Source organism: Balaenoptera acutorostrata, chromosome 2 (assembly GCF_949987535.1).
Source record: "Balaenoptera acutorostrata chromosome 2, mBalAcu1.1, whole genome shotgun sequence".
Taxonomy (NCBI): domain Eukaryota; kingdom Metazoa; phylum Chordata; class Mammalia; order Artiodactyla; family Balaenopteridae; genus Balaenoptera; species Balaenoptera acutorostrata.
Genome location: NC_080065.1, coordinates 9,355,873 through 9,379,248, shown reverse-complemented (window position 1 = coordinate 9,379,248; position 23,376 = coordinate 9,355,873). Strand labels below are relative to the sequence as shown.

The window sequence follows — 23,376 nt, the reverse complement described above, 5'->3', positions numbered from 1 at the left end:
CTTCAGCTATAAAAAAAACAGGGATCACTTCTCTAAAAGATTTGTTCTCAGGAAAGGCTGAAGTCTTGAGAATTTACCCATTCTGCTTGGCTGTAGGTGTCACCCTATATACAAATTCCTGTTGTCTCCGTTCTCCAATCAAAGTGTTTGTTCTCGTTGGATGCCAAGCAACGGGTTTTCATCAGCCAGCCAAGTGCTCTCATACTTAAGAATGTTGGCAGTGCCGTGTCGCACAGTGATGTTCGTACCATCAACCATGAAAAGTACTGAGAAAGAGCCCGGGAGTGTGTCTGCATGGGCAGATCCTTGATGGTGGTGAGACTGTGGGTTCACTCTGTTTAATCCCTCAGCGGCTTGGGATTCTAGTCTGGCCTGGGCTTCTCAGTCTAAGGCTGGATGTTTGGGTGTTTCATGTTATGAAACCATGATGAGTATAAGAGATGTGGGGAGGGGTGAGGGTGGGTGCCAGAGGCTATGCAGCTTTGGAGGGGAGACCAGTCCCTTCAATGTGGCTACTAAGTTTGGCCTCAAAAAAGGTCTATAAATTCATGTTTGGACCATTCAGAATTGTTGCTCAAAGAACAGACCTCTATCTTACATGGAAATGAACTTTCTCCTATTCTTCCCAGGAAATTATAGAACTACTCTACTTGAATGCAGTTGCTGTGCTCTTTTATAAAAATTTATTTTATTGAAGTATAGTTGATTTATATTGTTGTGTTAGTTTCTTGGTGTACAGCAAAGTGACTCAGTTATATCAATACATGTATGTACATTCTTTTTCATATTCTTTTCCATTATGCTTTCTCACAGGATATTGAATATAGTTCCCTGTGCTCTACAGTAGGACCTTATTGTTTATGCATTCTATATATTGAATATAATAGTTTGCATCTGCTAACCCCAAACTCCCAATCCTTCCCTCCTCCACCCCCTCCCCCTTGGCAACCACAAGTCTGTTCTCTATGTCTGTGAGTCTATTTCTGTTCCATACATAAGTTCATTTGTGTCATATTTTAGATTCCATATATATGGTATTTGTCTTCTCTGTCTGACTCACTTCACTTAGCATGATAATCTCTAGGTCCATCTATGCTGCTGCAAATGGCATCATTTCATTCTTTTTTATGGCTGAGTAATATTCTACTGTATATATGTACCACATTGTCTTTATCCATTCATCTGTCGATGAACATTTAGGTTGTTTCCATGCAGTTGCTGTGCTCTTAATTCAATATATTTTTTTTCCATTCAACAGATATTAGTTGACTACTTTCCATGCACCAATTCCAGTTCTAAGCAATCTGTAATCATTATCTTGCTTAATTCTTCCCCAACCCAATGAAGTAGGTATTATTACTTTCCTCATTTTTACAAAGAGGAAACTGAAGAAAAAGAGGTTTGGAGACTTGCTAAGTATCCCACATCAAGCAGGTGGTGGAGTCAGAATTTGAGCCCATGGAGTCAGTCAGTGGGTAGAGCTCTTCTTACCATCCAGAAGAAGAGGCAACATACAAAGAGGCACAAGAAGAAATAACGGCTCCAGCCAGTGATGGGGACGGATATTGTTCCACATGGTAGTGTCTCTGGGTGTGGTTGATTCCCCTCCCCACTCCTTTTTTTTGGTGGGGAGAATAATCCTTTTTCCTAATTGTGCTGAACTTGGAGACTTGAACCCCAACGCAAACTTGGTCTTGGGGTAAGTCTCACAGTCTCCTACGGTGTTGACAGCCCTCAACCTCTTCCCACCCCTCAATCCAGACCCCTGCCAGAGGTGTGTCCCCGGCCACACTGGGGCACAGAGCAAATGCCAGCAAATATCAGAAGGCTTTCTTTGAGCAGGGAGGGAACCGAGGAGATTTCTGGAAGAAAGTGCTTGCCATTTCTCTCATGAACACAGGACCGAATCCTGAAGTGCACATTTGCTTTTTCTCTGCTGCGAATGCAAAGCTGAGAGGAGTTGGCTTGGAGGGGTGATCCAAGGACTCTCCAGTGCAGAGGTAGATGTTCACATTTCTGCTTATTTGTCCTGAAAACTAAAGCCTCCAGAGGAAAGCCTCTAATGTCAAAACCTTGCAGATAATACCCTTTAAATATGGTGCCTACCCTTAAACACTAATTGTCCCCTTGGGCACTGATACTGTTGATACCAATAAATGAGAAAAAAGAGAGAGCGGAATTGCACTAATTCTCATTCTGCTCATTAAGCAATGTCCTAAGCTTCCTCAGGTACAAATGAAAGATGCAATCAGCAAATTGGACTGCAAAATCACCATGGCAAAAAGTAGAAGGGCAGTCCCGTTGCTAGAACTGTACTAAAGTAACTCAAATGAAAGGACTGTGGTTCGAACACAGGAATGAAGGTGCTCTTTTGCTGCAGTTTGCTGGACTGTTAACTTGTTACACACCCGACCTCTGAATGAATACTGTTGGCACATGATTTTTAAGCTTTATGTTTGTCTTTAAAAAATACGTTCTCTGTAATCAGACTGCAGACTTTCTTTCAAGGATTCTCCCACCTAGATTTCACTAAGAGTTCTGTCTTTGGAGAGAATGACATCAAATATTAGCTAAAAACAGTGATTCTGGTTCAGGATCTCAGATGCAAATGCTGGGGCTCAGGGCAGCCCCCTACCCCACTCCCAACCACAGTGACATCCTGGTTATTCTGAATTACAGTTACTTGAGAAACAGCCAGTGCAAAAGGGATACTCTGGCCCACCCTCTCTGCCCCCCTTAAAGCAGCAAATAAATCTCCCCTGTGAAAGGTACACTCCCAGTGCCAGGAGGTAGAGACACACCCTTATGGCCAGAGAGAGGGAATTCAGGGCCGAGAAGCTCCTATAAACAAACCTCGTTACTCCTTTAATTTACTACCCAAGCCCAAACTTAGTTTTGATTCTTCACTAATTAAGCGTCCAAGCTTAAATTTCTTTGTCTTGTCAATTTCTCACAAATGTATTGTTTCTTTGTCTAAAAATATAAAAACTGCCTGCTCTGGCCCCTTCTAATGTTCTATTTCTATGAGATCACCAAAGGTATGAACTAAATTTGTATTTTTTCTCCTGTTCATCTGTCTTGTGTCAATTTCATTATTGGACCAGCCAAAAGAACTCAAGAAGGGTAGGGGGGAAATTTCCTCCTCCCCAACACATGGCTACCTGACAAAGAGAAATAAATCGTGGCTTGAAGCTTCTATAATTTAAGAAAAACATCTCGTAAGAGAATTTATTGTTACATATGATGATAACTCAAGTTTAAATCATACAGGTAATGTAGCAGGAAACCTTGATTTGGTGTGTTTGCTAACTCATTTATTTTTTCTAAACATACACATTCTTAAGAATTCATCAAAATTTTAAGCCCGGAGAAAGCAAACTGGCAGCCCGTGGGCTGAGCCTTGCCAGGCAGATCAGCTCTGACTGGCTTGCAGGGAGCACACATGCATGTCTGTGTGTGTGCAGGTGGAAAGAATTTGAACGCTATTACGTAGGACATGTAATTTCATTGTACGCATTCACCTTGTCGGCCAGTCCTCTACATCTGACTTCTCGCCTTCAGCGCTACGGGCATTTGGGGCTGGAGAGTTCTTTGTTTGGGAGACTGTCCTGTGCATTGCAGGATGCTTAGCAGATTCTACCCCATAGACCTAAACCTAAACTTGACTTCAAGAGTTCCTACCCACTGGATACCAGTAGAAATCCCATCCCCAGCCGTGATAACTGGAATCACCTCCAAGCATTGCCAAATGCCCCCTGGAGGGGTGGTGGCAGTCAAAGTCTCCCCTGGTTGAGAACCATTGTTCTAAATGTGAGGCTCCTCCTTTGGACCTCTAGCCCGACTACTTGTCCCCTATTGCTCCTTCCCTTTCCCTACTTCATTCCTTTCCTCCCTGGACTCCAAGGTCCATCACTTCAATTGCTTTCTTGCCTCCATCCTCCCAGAATGGAAGAGGACACCTCCCTAGGGCATCCCTTGGAAGATATCATGGCTTCTGCTCACACGTCATTGGCCAGAGGTGATCATAAGGCTATAATCACCTCTGAAGGATGCTGGGACATGTCTTTGCTCAGGATGGCATGTGCCCAGGTAAAAAGATCCTCTTAGTATAGAAGAAGGAGAGAATGGATATTGAGAGAAAAAACAGAGGTCTCTGTCACATGCAGAGAACTCCAACGTTGCATTTCCAAGACGGAAACTATCACCTTCCTTTCCAGAGCTGTTCCTCCCCTTGTAACCTTAGTTAAGTTAAAGGTTGATCATCTGCCCAGCTGCCCAAGCAGAAACCACTCTCATCCTCGATTATTCTTCCCTCTTACCACCCCGCATACAGCGAAGCAGCGATTCCTGTCCTTCACACTGTGGAACTTGCCCCTTCCCCTTGACCTACAGCCACTCCCCAGTTCACCGTCACCCCTGCCACCCATCTGATGAGTGGATCATCTCCTAACTGGGCTTCCCACCTCCTGTCTTCCCCTCCCCCTTTCTCTCCTGCAGCAGAGGTCTTTCTAAAATGTGAAGCAGGCAAATCAGGTCAGTCCCAGCTCTGAACGTCTACTGACAAATCCTAAGCCCTCCAGGATGTCACCTCTGGTGTAGTGTATCTTGCATCTTGTGTTCACCAGAGGTGAACCCCACCTCCTTCATTTCTTCCTCCTCAGCCTTGAGCCTGTGGTCCAGCTCTTCTGAGTCACGTGCAGCCCCAGGCTGGGGCTGCACTCACCTCTCCCCTGGACAGCATGCTCCCCTGGAACCTGGACCCCAGGCTCCATCACTCCATTCCCACCCACACCACCGGCATTCACTAAGGTCAGCCCGGCTAACTCTTCAGTCAAGCTTCTAATCCCACACCCGCCACCTCTTCCATCACCTCCTCTCTGAGAGCTGTCGGGCTAGGTGTTGTATGCTGTTTTGGCATCCAATGTTTACCCTCAAACTCTAATCATCTGTTTACTTTCCTGCCCAAAGCTGTACCCAAACTGTGCCTTCTTCAATATTATGTCCCTGGCATGGAACACAGAGCTGGGAACACAGTAGACACTCCATAAACATTTGTCAGATGGACACAGGAAGGAAGGCATGGATGTGTGACTAAGGCCTCATTACACTTTGTATAAGTGGGCAGCTCATTAAGTAGTCTGCTTTTTCAATGATGGAAGTCAGGAGAACATTCTGGCCTCAGCTCTCATTAAGTGGATGGAGGGTAACAAAGGTGGATGATGTGTAACTTCTTTGGCTACCAGTGTCCTCCCAGTAGCCTGAGAGGTGTTTGAGTATGTTTCTGCTGTCTCTTCCACTTTGAGCTTTCTCCCACTCTGTAAGGTGTCAGGAAGAAATGGGAAGACATCCTTAAGTGCAGCAGCAAAAAAGAAATATACTTTGAAATTTTGGGGGTAATTTTGAAAAACCTGTGATTTTCTCCATTAGAAGAAATGATGGGAGCATGTATATAACAAATATATGTATATATATTATATAAGTATGTAATACATGTACATATATATCCATATCTATATACCTATAGATCTATAGATGTCTTTTAATCTTATCACCATACATATTAGTTGGCATGTGTGCATTTACATTCTTTCATGGATTTTTCTTAAAGTTGTGCTAATATTTCATCTTTCTAGAGCTGATGAAGCGGGCACTCTCCTTTTTGTTACTCTGCAGGTACGAATTCAAGTGCTCATGTAGATTACATCGGGAAGGCTCCTCCTGTCTCTGACTCAGCGTGATGAAAGACGCACAGCCCAGAGCACGGTGTGGAGGAGCTGAAGGGGAAGGAATAACTTATGAACTGCAGCCCTGCCACAGGGCAAAGGGGGCAAGTTTTCTGCCAGGAAACAAAAACCGAGATCAGCATGGGAATGAAAGCTATGGCTCATGAGAAGCTGCTATGTTACACTTAAAAAAAAAAAAAAAAAAAAAAAATATATATATATATATATATATACTTATTGATTAATTTAAATTAACTACATCAGCATATATAAACTTGGGAATTTTCAACTTTGTCATGCCAATAAAAATATTTGTCAAACAGTAAACATATTTTTAGGTGCACTAAATTGAAAGTGTGAAAGGCTGGTGTCTGATACAATATTGAACCCTACGCAATGATTTCTAAGGAAAATAGCATCTTATTCTAAGCAGCTCCTGGGCCCCTGCTGACCTGAGCTCAGGCCTGCTTTGGATTAGGGATGTATTTCAGTTATCCACTGCTGCAAAACAAACTGCCCAAGACTAGTGGCTTAGAACAATGATGTTTCTTTGTTTTCCCCCTCCTGATTCTGTGGATCAGCTGGGTGGTTCCTCTGCTGGTTTTACTGCGGGCCAGTCACATGACTGCTTTCAACTGGGGAGGGCTGGCCTGGCTGGAAGCCCCAACACAGCCCTTTTGTTGGTTTGGCAGTTGCTGCTGGCCGGCAGCTGGGCCTTGGTTCTTCTCCCTGTGGCCACTCATCCTCCATCAGGCTGGACTGGTTTCCTGGTGGTGAGTCCAGAAAGCAAGAAGGGATCTCGGGGCCTCATGAGGCCTTGGCACAGACTTCCTACGGCATTAGTTTCCCGTATTCTATTAGTCAAACCAAGAATCACGCACACCCAGATTCAAAGGATGGGGAAAAATGGCGGTGTTTTCCATCAGATACAGACTGGATGACAGACGTTTCCAACATTCCTGGTTCCAAAGGCATGGTGGATCCAAGGGTTAAATAATTTCTACAGGCCCTGGAGGCCCAGGGCCTCTCCATGCGGGACCCCAGGAGCCCAGTTCAAGTCAAGTCTCACCTTGACTTTCTGTGAATCTACCTTGTCTCCAGCTCTGCACACAACTCCTCTCTCTTCTCCTTCTCATCCAAATACTTGCTCCAGGCTGGGCTGACACGACATAGGATGTGATGCAGGAGGACAGGCTCTTGATGAGGAATTGAGGAGAATCCTACTTTATTCTCTCTATGATGTTCACATTTTGGCTTCTACCTCAACTTAAAACTTGGCAAATGATTCTTAGAAATGGCTTAAAGCAAACAAGATAGACAATGGAAATTAAGCAGCTGTCTACAAATGCTATGAGTCCCTTTCAATTTATTTTAAGATGGTTTTAGACATAAACTCATATGTATTAGCTCAGTAAAAATGGGTTTTTTAAAAAAACTAATGTTGACTTTTTTTGTCAAGAAAATAAACGTAATAAAACTTAGATAGGATTGAAGAGATTTCTTAAAATAAACCATCTTGAAAGGGAAGGGGAAAATTAATGAAATGGCATTCAGATATGTTTCATAATTCACTCTTAAGTGATCCATTGAAATATCTGGGAATGTTCTGTTATTGGTTGAGTGGTTTTACTAAACTGCTTTTCTGGTAGCTGATAAAAGCACACCATACCATACTACCCAAAGCAAGGTGCTCTTTGCACATGGAATAGGCAACTTAATAGAGCAGAGGCGCCCAAAACTTTTAATTCAATTGACGGGCCTCAAAATTCTTACTCAACTTGCATTCAAAATCATGAAACTCACATAAAATGAGATGTCTGACTCACAGTCATCCTTTACTCAACACTGCAAAGCTACCGAATAAAAAATCACGTTTTAAAATACCATACACTTCAAAAGTGAAATAGAATTATCTATTATCTTCCAAAATAATTATTTCAAAAACAATCACGACCTTAGATACTTATATTTACAAATCTTCTACCGTAGCTGAATGCTTTTGTCAGTACAATGATGCACTTGCTGCCTGTAATCTGCTTACAACAGCAATACATTATCAACAACAATATCAGTGACATCACTGGTCTAGTGAACTCACCAATCCCTTCCGCCACAGTGAAAAAAAACTTCTGGTCTAAACGTTTCCACAGCGGTCACCATCTGACCCAGTCTCACCTATGCAACTTTCCACCATTTCATTCATAACATTCCAGAGCTGCATCTGCTAATTTCTCCTTGAACGCTCTCTCCGGTTGTATTTTGCGTTTTGTTTCATTCTTCCTTTTCCTTTAAGATTTGCTCTTGCCCCTCCTCTTAAAGGGGATGAGAAGAGCCCTCTGCAATGAGATTGTTGTGGGGTTAAAAGGATTAATGTTCAGAAAGGGCTTAGAACATGCCTGGCACACAGAAGTCCTGTACATTAGCCTGGATGTTCAGAAATCTCCTTAGACTAGTTCAAGCCCACATGCATGGTGCTGTTCTCCGAATGCCCACTTGTCATTTCATTATTCTTTAACTCTTTCACTCACATTGGTTGCCCAGGTACAGTCAAAATTACTTTGGGGGGAGGGAGAAGCGTGCAGAGATAATGCATTTTACTTACACATCCTTTGCAATTCTAGATGTTTTTTACACTTATTAAGTGATCAGTAATTATGGTTGTGTTTGTTGATGACTCTAAGTATATAAATAAAATTGGCAGCCAAATGTAGGTGTCCTATTAAAACTATAGGGCAGAACTTCCTGCTCACGATACCGAAGAGAACAGGCCAACACTTATAAAAAGCAACAAGGAAAATTCACCAACTGCGGCAACAGAACACAAAAGGGCATGACCCAGTAACATAAACTCCAGGAACCAAGGGCCAAGAAGAGAAAGAGAAGATTCCAGAGCTGAGCACGAGGTGGGCTATGGCTACACTTGGCTCTTGACACGGCCCACCCTCTCAAGCAGCCTCCCTGAGTAACCAAAGGCCAGAGAATTCTTACGAATCCCTACAGACCCAGTGAGAGGCAAACCAAGAGGCATTCTCCGTTTCTGACTGAGGGAGAATGGCGATCACTGCATGGTGGGAACAGTCTGGAGCACCAGCTACTTTAAAAGTGCTCCTGCTGGATCCCAAATAAATTAGGAAAAAACCCATCACTACTGCAACTGACAAGGGCGGGGGAGGAAGAGAAGAGTGGTAGGGGTCTCAGTCTACACCAGCGGTTGCCACTGGGGCCAATTCTGTACCTCCCCAGGGAGCATCAGGCAGTTCGTGGAGACACTGTTGGTTGTCACACCTGGAGGATGCTGCTGGCCCCGAGTGGCCAGAGGGAAGGGACGGTGCTCGACATCTGCACGGGGCAGCCTCACGGCAGAGCCAGATCCAGCCGCATGTGTCAGCAGGGCTGAGGCTGAGAATATCTGCTCTAGGCGTCCGTTTCATCGCCTGTCGGGTTCATTGCACGTGCTTAAAATTTTGGCTTTGCTTAAGAATGTGATGAAATAATCGGGTCAATAGAATCGTATCATAATTCTTGTCCTCTGGGAAGCAGTGGAACTCACGGACCTTGGAGAATCACCCCATGTTACTGTAACAAGCATATGTGGGCTATTTCATGCTGAGCAAGACAAGGGCTGTGCCTACTTCCATGCTGAGGGTGTCCAGGCGGCTACATGCCACTGTATTCGTGTTCTAGGGCCGTCGTGAGATGGTGCCATGGCCTGGGGGCTTAAACCACAGAGATGGACTTCCTTACAGTTCTGGGGGCTGGAAGTCCGGGATCAAAGTGTCGGCACTCTTGTTCGTTTCCCCCAAGGCCTTCCTCCTTGGCTTGCAGACGGCTGCTTTCCACATGTTTGTTCACACGGTCTCTTCTCTGTGTGTGTCTGCGTCCCGATCTCCTCTTCTTATAAAGACACCAGTCAGATTGGATTAGGGCCACTCTAATGACCTCATTTTAATGTAATTCCCTCTTTAAAGACCCTGTGACTACACACAGTCACATTCTGAGGTCCCGGGATTTAGGGCTTCAAAGTATGAATCTGGGGTGGGGAGGACACAATTCAGCCCCTAACAGAGTCCTTCATCCGCAGCACAGAGAAGGAGGTTGTCAGGACACAGGGTCCCCAGTGGCTGCTGGGATCCACGGGCGGACAGACACTCCCTGCTCGGTCTTGCTACCCGCTGCCTTTTCATCTCCAGTGCCTCACCTGCTACTTGTTTAAATATTCTCAAGTGTCCTGAAACGTTCTCCAATCTCTTCTCTAACTGTCCTGGCCCTCACACTGCCGCCTTCTCTTGATGCCTGTCACCCAGCTGCACCTACACTCCTAAGCAGCAGGAGGGGCCGCTGGGCAGCTTCCAAGGCTCGCCGTTTGGCAAGGAGTCATTTCCTCTCTGGAGGGGTGGGATACTAGAGTCTCATAGCCTCTCGGTAGAGAAGCAGAATTCTAACACTGGGAGGAAACGGTGCCTGACACAGAGCTTCCACCCATACAGCCTAGAGCAGGGATTGGCAAACTTTCTGTAAAGGGCCAGGAAATGAATAGTTCAGGCTTTATGTGCCAAGTCACTTCTGTCACAAATGCTCAGCTCTGCCATTGTAGCAGGAAAGCAGTCACAGACAGGGAGAAAATGAATGAAAGTGCTGTGAGCCAATACTTTATTTATAGAAATGGAAACCTTAATTGCATGTCATTTTCATGTGTCCTGGAGCATTATTATTCTTCTGGGTTTTTTTTCTGATTTAAAAAAAAATCACCTAACAATGTAAAATACTTTCTTAGCTCATGAGGCCATTACAGAAGCAGGTGGCGGCCAGATCTGCCCCTCGAGCTGTGGCTTGATGTCTCCTGAGGTAGAGAAAGTTCTCTTGAAAATCACACTTAATGGCAGGGCAGATACATCAGAACTGTCACCGACAAGTGAAGGAGTGAGAATAAAGGGTATATTCTTCAACCGAAGGGCATTATCACTATTACTTCCATAATCTCTCTCCCATATGTTGTTCAACTTAACGGTAAAATCCATAAAACAGATCTTCTTGGAAACTCTTAATGTCCAAGTTCTTAATGAGCTCTCAGCTGAGAAGGAGAGGGCAGGGATTCCAAGCACGTGCTTGGGTGTTTTCAGGTCTGGAAGCAAATCCCAGCTCCCCCATGTCCTCGTGTTCTGATGGTATTGACTTATGCAGGGATCTGGATTTAAATCCACATCCTGGATTTAAGTGGCTGGTTGCCCTAGAGGTGGCCATCTCACCACGTCATTGGGATGATGGTGGGGCAGCGAGTCGTTCACTGCATAAAACCAGGCGATGGAAGTTCGTGTCTGAGCTGACCATTCCTTTGGGTGAGACTTCAGGCCACCCTCTCACCTCCCTGGGCCTCATTTTCCTCACCCTAAAATGGAGAGTCTGGACGAAACAATTCCCAAATCCTTCTCGCTATAGAAGCTGGTGAAGCAATAGTTCTATAACACTTATTTTTAGATAAAGCAAAAAAAAAAAAAAAAAAGTCAACTTGAGTTTAGCTGCAAACAAAAGTATCTCATTTCCCCACTCAATAGCTAATTCTCCAGCAGTCAGAATTCAGAACACATGTTGCTTGATTTACAGTGGCAACCAGTAATTTGTGTGAGAAAGACTTAATTCAGAAGAACGCAAATGTCATTTTTTCTCATAACCAAGTGAGAGTTACAATTAGTTTGATTCATATGCTGTCATGGATGTCTCCACCACACGCACAGTGAACAATACAAAGTTTTTCAGGCAGCTCTTTGATAGAACTATTTCTCGGTTGTGTAATTAATACTAAACATAAATCCTCCTCCATCTTCCTCTTGAACATCCCGTGCCCACCGAAGCATCATCTGCTACGAGTGGAACACTAAGGAGAAAAACCACAGGAGAGGCTCGCTTTTAGTGAGTTTTGCTCCAAGCATTCAACCTTTGGGAAATTGCCAGAATAAGTACATAGCAGTGAAACTTGCAAAATAACCAACACCAACAAATAATGTCTCAACTCTTCTCCCATTTTCATCTATATCTTAACATGTAGCAAATTTTTAATTAAATTCATTTTATCAAAAACCAGATGAATCAAAGTGTTTTCCCACGTTTGATTTAGAAATCAAGGAGATATAAGACTGGGTTTAAAATAAGAAATGGGTATGACGTTGATAATTGAAGCATCGAAGTGTTAATGATCACTTCATTTCTAGTTGCAAAATTCCTCCCTCCCGTGTCTTCTATCTGTCTGACTTGAAAGTTAACTAAAATCACACAGGGAGTGATTTCATCAGGAAGAAATAAAGAACTGCCCACCAATTAAGTCTTAGAGAAGTTATTACAGGGGATATAGGATAGTGGATATGGGATAAATGCTATTTATTTTAGAATATGTCCGTGTGTATACACATTTCCCATACCATTGAGAAATATACTCTTTTTTATTGAAGTATAGTTGACTTACAAAATTGCGCCAATCTCAGCTGTACAGCAAAATGACTCAGTTATACACATATATACATTCTTTTTTTTTTAATAGATCCTTATTGGAGTATAATTGCTTCACAATACTGTGTTAGTTTCTGTTGTACAACAAAGCGAATCAGCCATATACGTACATATATCCCCATATTCCCTCCCTCTTGAGCCTCCCTCCCACCCTCCCTATCCCACCCCCTAGGTCATCGCAAATCACCGAGCTGATCTCCCTGTGCTATGCAGCTGCTTCCCACTAGCCATCCATTTTACATTTGGTAGTGTATGTATGTCAATGCTACTCTCACTTCGCCCCAGCCTCTCCCTCCTTCCCTGTGGCCTCAAGTCCATTCTCTATGTCTATGTCTTTATTCCTGCCCTGCCACTAGGTTCATCAGTACCATTTTTTTTTTTTTTAGATTCCATATATGTGTGTTAGCATATGGTATTTGTTTTTCTCTTTCTGACTTACTTCACTCTGTGTGACAGACTCTAGGTCCATCCACCTCACTGCAAATAACTCAATTTCGTTTCTTTTTATGGCTGAGTAATATTCCATTGTATATATGTGCCACATCTTCTTTATCCATTCATCTGTTGATGGACATTTAGGTTGGTTCCATGTCCTGGCTATTGTAAATAGTGCTGTATACATTGCTTTTTTGTCATCTTTTCCATTATGGTTTATCACAGGATATTGAATATAGTTCCCTGTGCTATACAGTAGGACCTTGTTGTTTATCCATTCTAAATGTAATAGTTTGCATCTACCAACCCCAAACTCCCAGTCCATCCTTCTTCCTCCCCACCTCCCTTGGCAACTGCAAGTCTGTTCTCTATGTGTATGAGTCTGTTTCTGCTTTGTAGATAGATTTATTTGTGCCATATTAATGCAACAGAGTAGAGAGCCCAGAAATAAGCCCACACGCCTACAGTCACTTAATCTTCGACAAAGGAGGCAAGAATATAAAATTGAGAAAAGACAGTCTCTTCAGCACGTGATGCTGGGAAAGTTGGAAAGTAAATCAATGAAGTTAGAACACATCCTCACACCATGCACAAAAATAAACTCAAAATGGCTTAAAGACTTAAACATAAGACATGACACCATAAAACTCCTAGAAGAGAAATATACTCTTGGTATATAAAACAGGTTTGCGTTTTCTATTTGGGAGTTAAATAACAGTATAATAGTATAGGTCTTCAATAAAGCCTTTCAGTCTGTGCATATTTTGTCACAGAAATGAATATAACAATTATTCTTTTAAAATATTATCAAATGTTTTGCATATAATATGCACTCAGTAAATGCTGAATGACCACTATTTTGAGATGCCATCTGAGTTCCGTTGGGTTACAGCAGCCTCTTAAATTGGATAAACATAGAACAAATTAGTTAGGAAGAAGCAGCGTGTGCAGGGAGGGTGGGATGGAGGACCACATCCTTCACAACCAGCAGACCTTCCATCACTCAGATGCCCGCAACCCTGGGATGGCAGCCAATGTCTCGCCCAGTGATATGGGACCTTCCTTTGCTACACGTCTCATAGTTTACACCGTCTATCTTTAGGTTAACTGTGCAGTGTTTTTCACATACTAGACTCTGAATTAAAATAATTACATTAAAAACAAACATTCAGTTAATGAAAAACACAATACATTATTAATAACATCTCATCTGTCTTGGGTGGTTGCTATGTGCCAGGCACTGTACATGAACCATTAACTCTGACGGGAAGCCCGCGCATTAGGAATGTTATTATGGAAAGTGACCCACGCTCACGCTGCCTGGAGGTGGCAGTGCTTTCATCCTGCTCGGGCTTCACTCATCTACACCGTTCATTCCTTTGGCTCTTTCTGTGTTTATTCCCTCTAATTGTTTTGCATTGCCTCCCTTTAAGAAATACCAGTAGTTTGGGTGACTCTCACAAAAATCATGAGTCACACTATTTCCTACCATCAGACCCACGAAGTCTACTTACTCTGCCTCTTAAACCAGGCTGCAGTTAGATCCAGATACAGTTCAACATATGTTTTAGGAAATGAGTAGAGCCGTGATAGATTCTGGGCTATTTCCAAATTAGTGAAGACTGAGCAAGTCATGAATAGACACCACATCTCTCATCACAGTTCACATCTTTGGGGCAGAATCTCAGAGCACTTGGCTTCTTCCAGTGCCAAGCTGATCTCAGATGCCTAAGAAATACAATGACAAGACCACAGACGCTGCAGACTGCAGGGCTCCAGGGGAATCAACAATGCTTCAATCCATATTTTTTCTCAGAAAAAAAGGTATTAAAAACAAATGAGATGATAGAGAAGATGGCGGAAGAGTAAGACGCGGAGATCACATTCCTTCCCACAGATACAGTAGAAATACACCTACACGTGGAACGGCTCCTACAGAACACCCACTGAACGCTGGCAGAAAACGTCCGACCTCCAAAAAGGCAAGAAACTCCCCCCGTACTTGGGTAGGGCAAAAGAAAAAAGAAATAACAGAGACAAAAGAATAGGGACGGCACCTGCACCAGTGGGAGGGAGCCGTGAAGGAGGAAAGGTTTCCACGCACTAGGAGCCCCTTCGCGGGCGGAGACTGCGGGGGGCGGAGGGGGGAAGCTTCAGAGCCACGGAGGAGAGCGCAGCCACAGAGGTGCGGAGGGCAAAGCGGAGAGGTTCCCGCACAGAGGCTCGGCGCCGAGCAGCACTCACCAGCCCGAGAGGCTTGTCTGCTTAGCCGCCGGGGCGGGCGGGGCTGGGAGCTGAGGCTCGGCTTCAGTCGGATCGCAGGGAGAGGGCTGGGGCTGGCAGCGTGAACACAGCCTGAAGGGGTTAGCGCACCACAGCTAGCCGGGAGGGAGTCCGGGGAAAAAGTCTGCAGCTGCCGAAGAGGCAAGAGACTTTTTCTTGCCTCTTTGTTTCGCGGCGGGCAAGGAGAGGGGATTCAGAGCGCCGCCTAAACGAGCTCCAGAGAAGGGCGCGAGCCGCGGCTATCAGCGCGGATCCCACAGCAACAGGGGCGCAGAGGGAAAATCGGAGAGACCCCCGCACAGAGGCTCGGCGCCGAGCGGCGCTCACCAGCCCGAGAGGCTTGTCTGCTCCCCCGCCGGGGCGGGCGGGGCTGGGAGCTGAGGCTCGGGCTGCGGTCGGATCGCAGGGAGAGGACTGGGGCTGGCGGCGTGAACACAGCCTGAAGGGGTTAGCGCACCACAGCTAGCCCGGAAGAAGTCCGGGAAAAAGTCTGCAGCTGCCGAAGAGGCAAGAGACTTTTTCTTGCCTCTTTGTTTCGCTGCGCGCAAGGAGAGGGGATTCAGAGCGCCGCCTAAACGAGCTCCAGAGAAGGGCGCAAGCCACGGCGATCAGCGCGGACCCCAGAGACGGGCGTGAGACGCTGGGGCTGCTGCTGCCGCCTCCAAAAAGCCTGTGTGTGAGCACAGGTCACTCTCCACACCGCCCCTCCCGGTAGCCTGTGCAGCCCGCCACTGCCAGGGTCCCGGGATCCGGGGACAACATCCCCGGGAGAACGCACTGCGCGCCTCGAGCTGGTGCAACGTCACGCCGGCCTCGGCCGCCACAGGCTCGCCCCGCCTCCTCCGTACCCCTCCCTCCCCGCGGCCTGGGTGAGCCAGAGCCCCCGAAGCAGCTGCTCCTTTAACCCCGTCCTGTCTGGGCGGGGAACAGACGCCCTCAGGCGACCTACACGCAGAGGCGGGTCCAAATCCAAAGCTGAACCCCAGGAGCTGTGCGAACAGGGAAGAGAAGGGGAAATCTCTCCCAGCAGCCTCAGAAGCAGCGGATTAAAACTCCACAAACAACTTGATGTACCTGCATCTGTTGAATACCTGAACAGACAACGAATCATCCCAAATGCAGGAGGTGGACTCTGGGAGCAGGAGATATTAATTCTTCCCCTTTTCCTTTTTTTGTGAGTGTATATGTATATGCTTCTGGGTGAGATTTTGTCTGTATAGCTTTGCTTTACAATAGCTTTATTTTACTTCACTATATTATAGCCTCTTTCTTTCTTTCTTTCTATTTTTTCTCCCTTTTACTCTGAGCCGTGTGGACGAAAGGCTCTTGGTGCTCCAGCCAGGCATCAGGGCCGTGCCTCTGAGGTGGGAGAGCCAACTTCAGAACACTGGTCCACAAGAGACCTCCCAGCTCCACGTAATACCAAACGGCAAAAATCTCCCAGAGATCTCCATCTCAACATCAAGACCCAGCTTCACTCGACGACCAGCAAGCTACAGTGCTGGACATCCTATGCCAAACAACTAGCTAGACAGGAACACAACCCCATCCATTGGCAGAGAGGCTGCCTAAAATCATAATAAGGCCACAGACACCACAAAATACACCACCAGACGTGGACGTGCCCACCAGAAAGACAAGATCCAGCCTCATCCACCAGAACTCAGGCACTAGTTCCCTCCACCAGGAAGCCTACACAACCCACTGAACCAACCTTAGCCGCTGGGGACAGATACCAAAAACAACGGGAACTACGAACCTGCAGCCTGTGAAAAGGAGACCCCAAACACAGTAAGATAGGCAAAATGAGACGACAGAAAAACACACAGCAGATGAAGGAGCAGGCTCAAAACACACTGGACTTAACAAATGAAGAGGAAATAGGTAGTCTACCTGAAAAAGAATTCAGAATAATGATAGTAAGGATGATCCAAAATCTTGGAAACAGAATAGACAAAATGCAAGAAACATTTAACAAGGATGTAGAAGAACTAAAGAGGAACCAAGCAATGATGAAAAACACAATAAATGAAATTAAAAATACTCTAGATGGGATCAATAGTAGAATAACTGAGGCAGAAGAAAGGATAAGTGACCTGGAAGATAAAATGGTGGAAATAACTACTACAGAGCAGGATAAAGAAAAAAGAATGAAAAGAACTGAGGACAGTCTCAGGGACCTCTGGGACAACATTAAACGTGCCAACATTCGAATTATAGGGGTACCAGAAGAAGAAGAGAAAAAGAAAGGGACTGAGAAAATTTTTGAAGAGATTATAGTTGAAAACTTCCCTAATATGGGAAAGGAAATAGTTAATCAAGTCCTGGAAGCACAGAGAGTCCCATACAGGATAAACCCAAGGAGGAACACGCCAAGACACATATTAATCAAACTGTCAAAAATTAAATATAAGGAAAACATATTAAAGGCAGCAAGGGAAAAAAAACAAATAACACACAAGGGAATCCCCATAAGGTTAACATCTGATCTCTCAGCAGAAACTCTGCAAGCCAGAAGGGAGTGGCAGGATATACTTAAAGTCATGAAGGAGAAAAACCTACAACCAAGATTACTCTACCCAGCAAGGATCTCATTCAGATTCGATGGAGAAATTAAAACCTTTACAGACAAGCAAAAGCTGAGAGAGTTCAGCACCACCAAACCAGCTTTACAACAAATGCTAAAGGAAATTCTCTAGGCAAGAAACACAAGAGAAGGAAAACACCTACAATAACAAACCCAATACATTTAAGAAAATGGGAATAGGAACATACATATCGATAATTACCTTGAATGTAAATGGATTAAATGCTCCCACCAAAAGACACAGGCTGGCTGAATGGATACAAAAACAAGACCCATACATATGCTGTCTACAAGAGACCCACTTCAGACCTAGGGACACATACAGACTGAAAGTGAGGGGATGGAAAAAGATATTCCATGCAAATGGAAATCAAAAGAAAGCTGGAGTAGCAATTCTCATATCAGACAAAATAGACTTTAAAATAAAGACTATTACAAGAGACAAAGAAGGACACTATATAATGATCAAGGGATCGATCCAAGAGGAAGGTATAACAATTGTAAATATTTATGCACCCAACATAGGAGCACCTCAATACATAAGGCAAATACTAACAGCCATGAAAGGGGAAATTGACAGCAACACAATCATAGTAGGGGACTTTAACACCCCACTTTCACCAATGGACAGATCATCCAAAATGAAAATAAATAAGGAAACACAAGCTTTAAATGATACATTAAACAATATGGACTTAATTGATATTTATAGGACATTCCACCCAAAAACAACAGAATACACATTTTTCTCAAGTGCTCATGGAACATTCTCCAGGATAGATCATATCTTGGGTCACAAATCAAGCCTTGGTAAATTTAAGAAAATTGAAATCGTATCAAGTATCTTTTCCGACCACAACGCTATGAGACTAGATATCAATTACAGGAAAAGATCTGTAAAAAATACAAACACATGGAGGCTACACAATACATTACTTAATAACGAAGTGATTACTGAAGAAATCAAAGGGGAAATCAAAAAATACCTAGAAACAAATGACAATGGAGACACGACGACCCAAAACCTATGGGACACAGCAAAAGCAGTGCTAAGAGGGAAGTTTATAGCAATACAAGCCTACCTCAAGAAACAGGAAACATCTCGAATAAACAACCTAACCTTGCACCTAAAGCAATTAGAGAAAGAAGAACAAAAAAACCCCAAAGCCAGCAGAAGGAAAGAAATTATAAAGATCAGGTCAGAAATAAATGAAAAAGAAATGAAGGAAACAATAGCAAAAATCAATGAAACTAAAAGCTGGTTCTTTGAGAAGATAAACAAAATTGATAAACCATTAGCCAGACTCATCAAGAGAAAAAGGGAGAAGACTCAGATCAATAGAATTAGAAATGAAAAAGGAGAAGTAACCACTGACACTGCAGAAATACAAAAGATCATGAGAGATTACTACAAGCAACTCTATGCCAATAAAATGGACAACCTGGAAGAAATGGACAGATTCTTAGAAATGCACAAACTGCCGAGACTGAACCAGGAAGAAATAGAAAATATGAACAGACCAATCACAAGCACTGAAATTGAAACTGTGATTAAAAACCTTCCAACAAACAAAAGCCCAGGACCAGATGGCTTCACAGGCGAATTCTATCAAACATTTAGAGAAGAGCTAACACCTATCCTTCTCAAACTCTTCCAAAATATTGCAGAGGGAGGAACACTCCCCAACTCATTCTACGAGGCCACCATCACCCTGATACCAAAACCAGACAAAGATGTCACAAAGAAAGAAAACTACAGGCCAATATCACTGATGAACATAGATGCAAAAATCCTCAACAAAATACTAGCAAACAGAATCCAACAGCACATTAAAAGGATCATACACCATGATCAAGTGGGGTTTATCCCAGGAATGCAAGGATTCTTCAATATACGCAAATCAATCAATGTGATACACCATATTAACAAATTGAAGGAGAAAAACCATATGATCATCTCAATAGATGCAGAGAAAGCTTTTGACAAAATTCAACACCCATTTATGATAAAAGCCCTGCAGAAAGTAGGCATAGAGGGAACTTTCCTCAACATAATAAAGGCCATATATGACAAACCCACAGCCAACATTGTCCTCAATGGTGAAAAACTGAAACCATTTCCACTAAGATCAGGAACAAGACAAGGTTGCCCACTCTCACCACTATTATTCAACATAGTTCTGGAAGTCCTAGCCACAGCAATCAGAGAAGACAAAGAAATAAAAGGAATCCAAATCGGAAAAGAAGAAGTAAAGCTGTCACTATTTGCAGATGACATGATACTATACATAGAGAATCCTAAAGATGCTACCAGAAAACTCCTAGAGCTAATCAATGAATTTGGTAAAGTAGCAGGATACAAAATTAATGCACAGAAATCTCTTGCATTTCTATACACTAATGACGAAAAATCTGAAAGTGAAATTAAGAAAACACTCCCATTTACCATTGCAACAAAAAGAATAAAATATCTAGGAATAAACCTACCTAAGGAGACAAAAGACCTGTATGCAGAAAATTATAAGACACTGATGAAAGAAATTAAAGATGATACAAATAGATGGAGAGATATACCATGTTCCTGGATTGGAAGAATCAACATTGTGAAAATGTCTCTACTACCCAAAGCAATCTACAGATTCAATGCAATCCCTATCAAACTACCACTGGCATTTTTCACAGAACTAGAACAAAAAATTTCACAATTTGTATGGAAACACAAAAGACCCCGAATAGCCAAAGCAATCTTGAGAACGAAAAATGGAGCTGGGGGAATCAGGCTCCCTGACTTCAGACTATATTACAAAGCTTCAGTAATCAAGACAGTTTGGTATTGGCACAAAAACAGAAATATAGATCAATGGAACAGGATAGAAAGCCCAGAGATAAACCCACACACATATGGTCAACTTATCTTTGATAAAGGAGGCAAGCATATACAGTGGAGAAAAGACAGCCTCTTCAATAAGTGGTGCTGGGAAAATTGGACAGGAACATGTAAAAGTATGAAATTAGAACACTCCCTGACACCATGCACAAAAATAAACTCAAAATGGATTAAAGACCTAAGTGTAAGGGCAGACACTATCAAACTCTTAGAGGAAAACATAGGCAGAACACTCTATGACATACATCACAGCAAGATTCTTTTTGACCCAGCTCCCAGAGAAATGGAAATAAGAACACAAATAAACAAATGGGACCTAATGAAACTGAAAAGCTTTTGCACAGCAAAGGAAACCATAAGCAAGACCAAAAGACAACCCTCAGAATGGGAGAAAATATTTGCAAATGAAGCAACTGACAAAGGATTAATCTCCAAGATTTACAAGCAGCTCATGCAGCTCAATAACAAAAAAACGAACAACCCAATCCAAAAATGGGCAGAAGATCTAAATAGACATTTCTCCAAAGAAGATATACAGATGGCCTACAGACACATGAAAGAATGCTCAACATCATTAATCATTAGAGAAATGCAAATCAAAACTACAATGAGATATCATCTCACACCGGTCAGAATGGCCATCATCAAAAAATCTAGAAACAATAAATGCTGGAGAGGGTGTGGAGGAAAGGGAACACTCTTGCACTGTTGGTGGGAATGTAAATTGATACAGCCACTATGGAGAACAGTATGGAGGTTCCTTAAAAAACTACAAATAGAACTACCATACGACCCAGCAATCCCACTACTGGGCATATACCCTGAGAAAACCATAGGTCAAAAAGAGTCATGTACCAAGATGTTCATTGCAGCTCTATTTACAATAGCCAGGACATGGAAGCAACCTAAATGTCCATCGACAGATGAATGGATAAAGAAGATGTGGCACATATATACAATGGAATATTACTCAGCCATAAAAAGAAATGAAATGGAGGTATTTGTAATGAGGTGGATGGAGTTAGAGTCTGTCATACAGAGTGAAGTAAGTCAGAAAGAGAAAAACAAATACAGTATGCTAACACATATATATGGAATCTAAGGGAAAAAAAAAAAAAAGGCCATGAAGAACCTAGTGGCAAGACGGGAATAAAGACACAGACCTACTAGAGAATGGACTTGAGGATATGGGGAGGGGGTGGGGTGAGATGTGACAGGGTAAGAGAGTGTCATGGACATATATACACTACCAAATGTAAAATAGATAGCTAGTGGGAAGCAGCCGCATAGCACAGGGAGATCAGCTCGGTGCTTTGTGACCACCTAGAGGGGTGGGATGGGGAGGGTGGGAGGGAGGGAGATGCAGGAGGGAAGAGAAATGGGAACATATTGTATATGTATAACAGATTCACTTTGTTATAAAGCAGATGCTAACACACTATTGTAAGGCAATTATACTTCAATAAAGATGTTTGAAAAAAAAAAAAAAAGAAAAAAGAAATACAATGACAAGAAAGGCTCTGATGGATGAAATTCCCATTGATAACACAATGTCATATTCTTTTCTTTCTACAATTAAAAAATACCTTTGTTTTCTAGATCATCATTTTCCAATGTGTGCTTATTGTTTTTGATTTATCCATGGTGTTCTCTTGATTTCTCACATATTCATATGTCTTAGTCAAGTTTGTCCAGAGAAAACAGAACCCATAGAATGTGTGTATATCTATCTACTTGTCATCTATCTGTCATCTATCTATCTATCTATCTATCTATCATCTATCTATCATCTATTATGTATGTATCTATCTATCATCTTTAATTTAAAGAATTGGATCACGTGATTCTGGGGGCTGATAATTCTGAATTGTGCAGGGCAGGCGAGCAGGCTGGAATTGATGTTCTTCTGACTTGAGTCCAAAAGCAATCTGCTGACAAAAGTCCCTCTTTCTCAGGGAACCTCAGTGTTTTTTGTTAAGACCTTCAACTGATTGCATGAAACTCACCCACATTATGGAGGGTCATCTGCTTTACTCAGAGCCTACTGATTTAGATGTTGATCTCATCTAAAAAATACCTTCACGGCAATATCTAGACTGGTGGTTGACCAAACATCTGAGTACCACGGCCTAGTCAAGTTTACACAGAAAGTTAACTATCACACCGTGGTTTTCCATAGCTTCAGTAATGAAATACGTATGTGATAGGAAAAGTATTTAATCTCATCCTTATGAGATTTTCACTAGAGCTGTTTGTGTAGAAATCTAGGAGGATTATATGTTAATTTTTCCTCTCTTTTTCTCCAAAGGAGTAGCAGAGTCACTGAGAAATGGCACAGGTGGGCAGAAGCAAAGAGGTAACATCAATCTGGAGAGCTCAAACCCATCACCAGCGCGTCATCCTGCATCCCTGGTACCATCTGTAGTTGACTCGCCTCACATCTATCTGTTCAACACTCTAGAACATCTTATTTTCAGTGGAGGGCGGGATGTTAAATAAGCAATGGTTTCACTTTTAATGTCCTTTACATTCATGAAATGCTTTAGTTTTAATTAGTTTGGTTAGTTAAAGGCAATAAAATTTTAGTTAACTTTAGTGAAAGTAATAATACACAAAATTATTCTACATCTAAGATGGTGATTTTATTGCTCTACCCACATCAGTACAGAATGTGTTCATTCCAATCAAGAGAATGGCTTCTCCCCTCCTGAACAAGACTTTGGCATGTTGTTTTATTATTTTAGAAGAAAATAGTATTATGTTGACAGTATTAAGAAAAATGAGTGAATCCCATAGTGAATATTGAGAAATAGTTACTCCGAAAAAGAAGTATCTTTTGGAATTTGGAAGCAGATGAACAGTTATCAAAAATACTGGTTCTCCTGCCCTGATATCTCCTTAGGACTGATATTTCCCAATGACAGTGGAGCACACAGTCCTTGCCAAAACATCTTCTAGAT

The 23,376-nt window shown here is 42.9% G+C and overlaps 1 protein-coding gene across 4 annotated transcripts in view; it reads right to left on the bottom strand.

The window, feature by feature from the left end:
• The window catches only part of ADCY2 (adenylate cyclase 2), a 451,536-nt gene that overhangs the window by 154,890 nt on the left and 273,270 nt on the right, over positions 1-23,376 (bottom strand). The window lies entirely within an intron of this gene.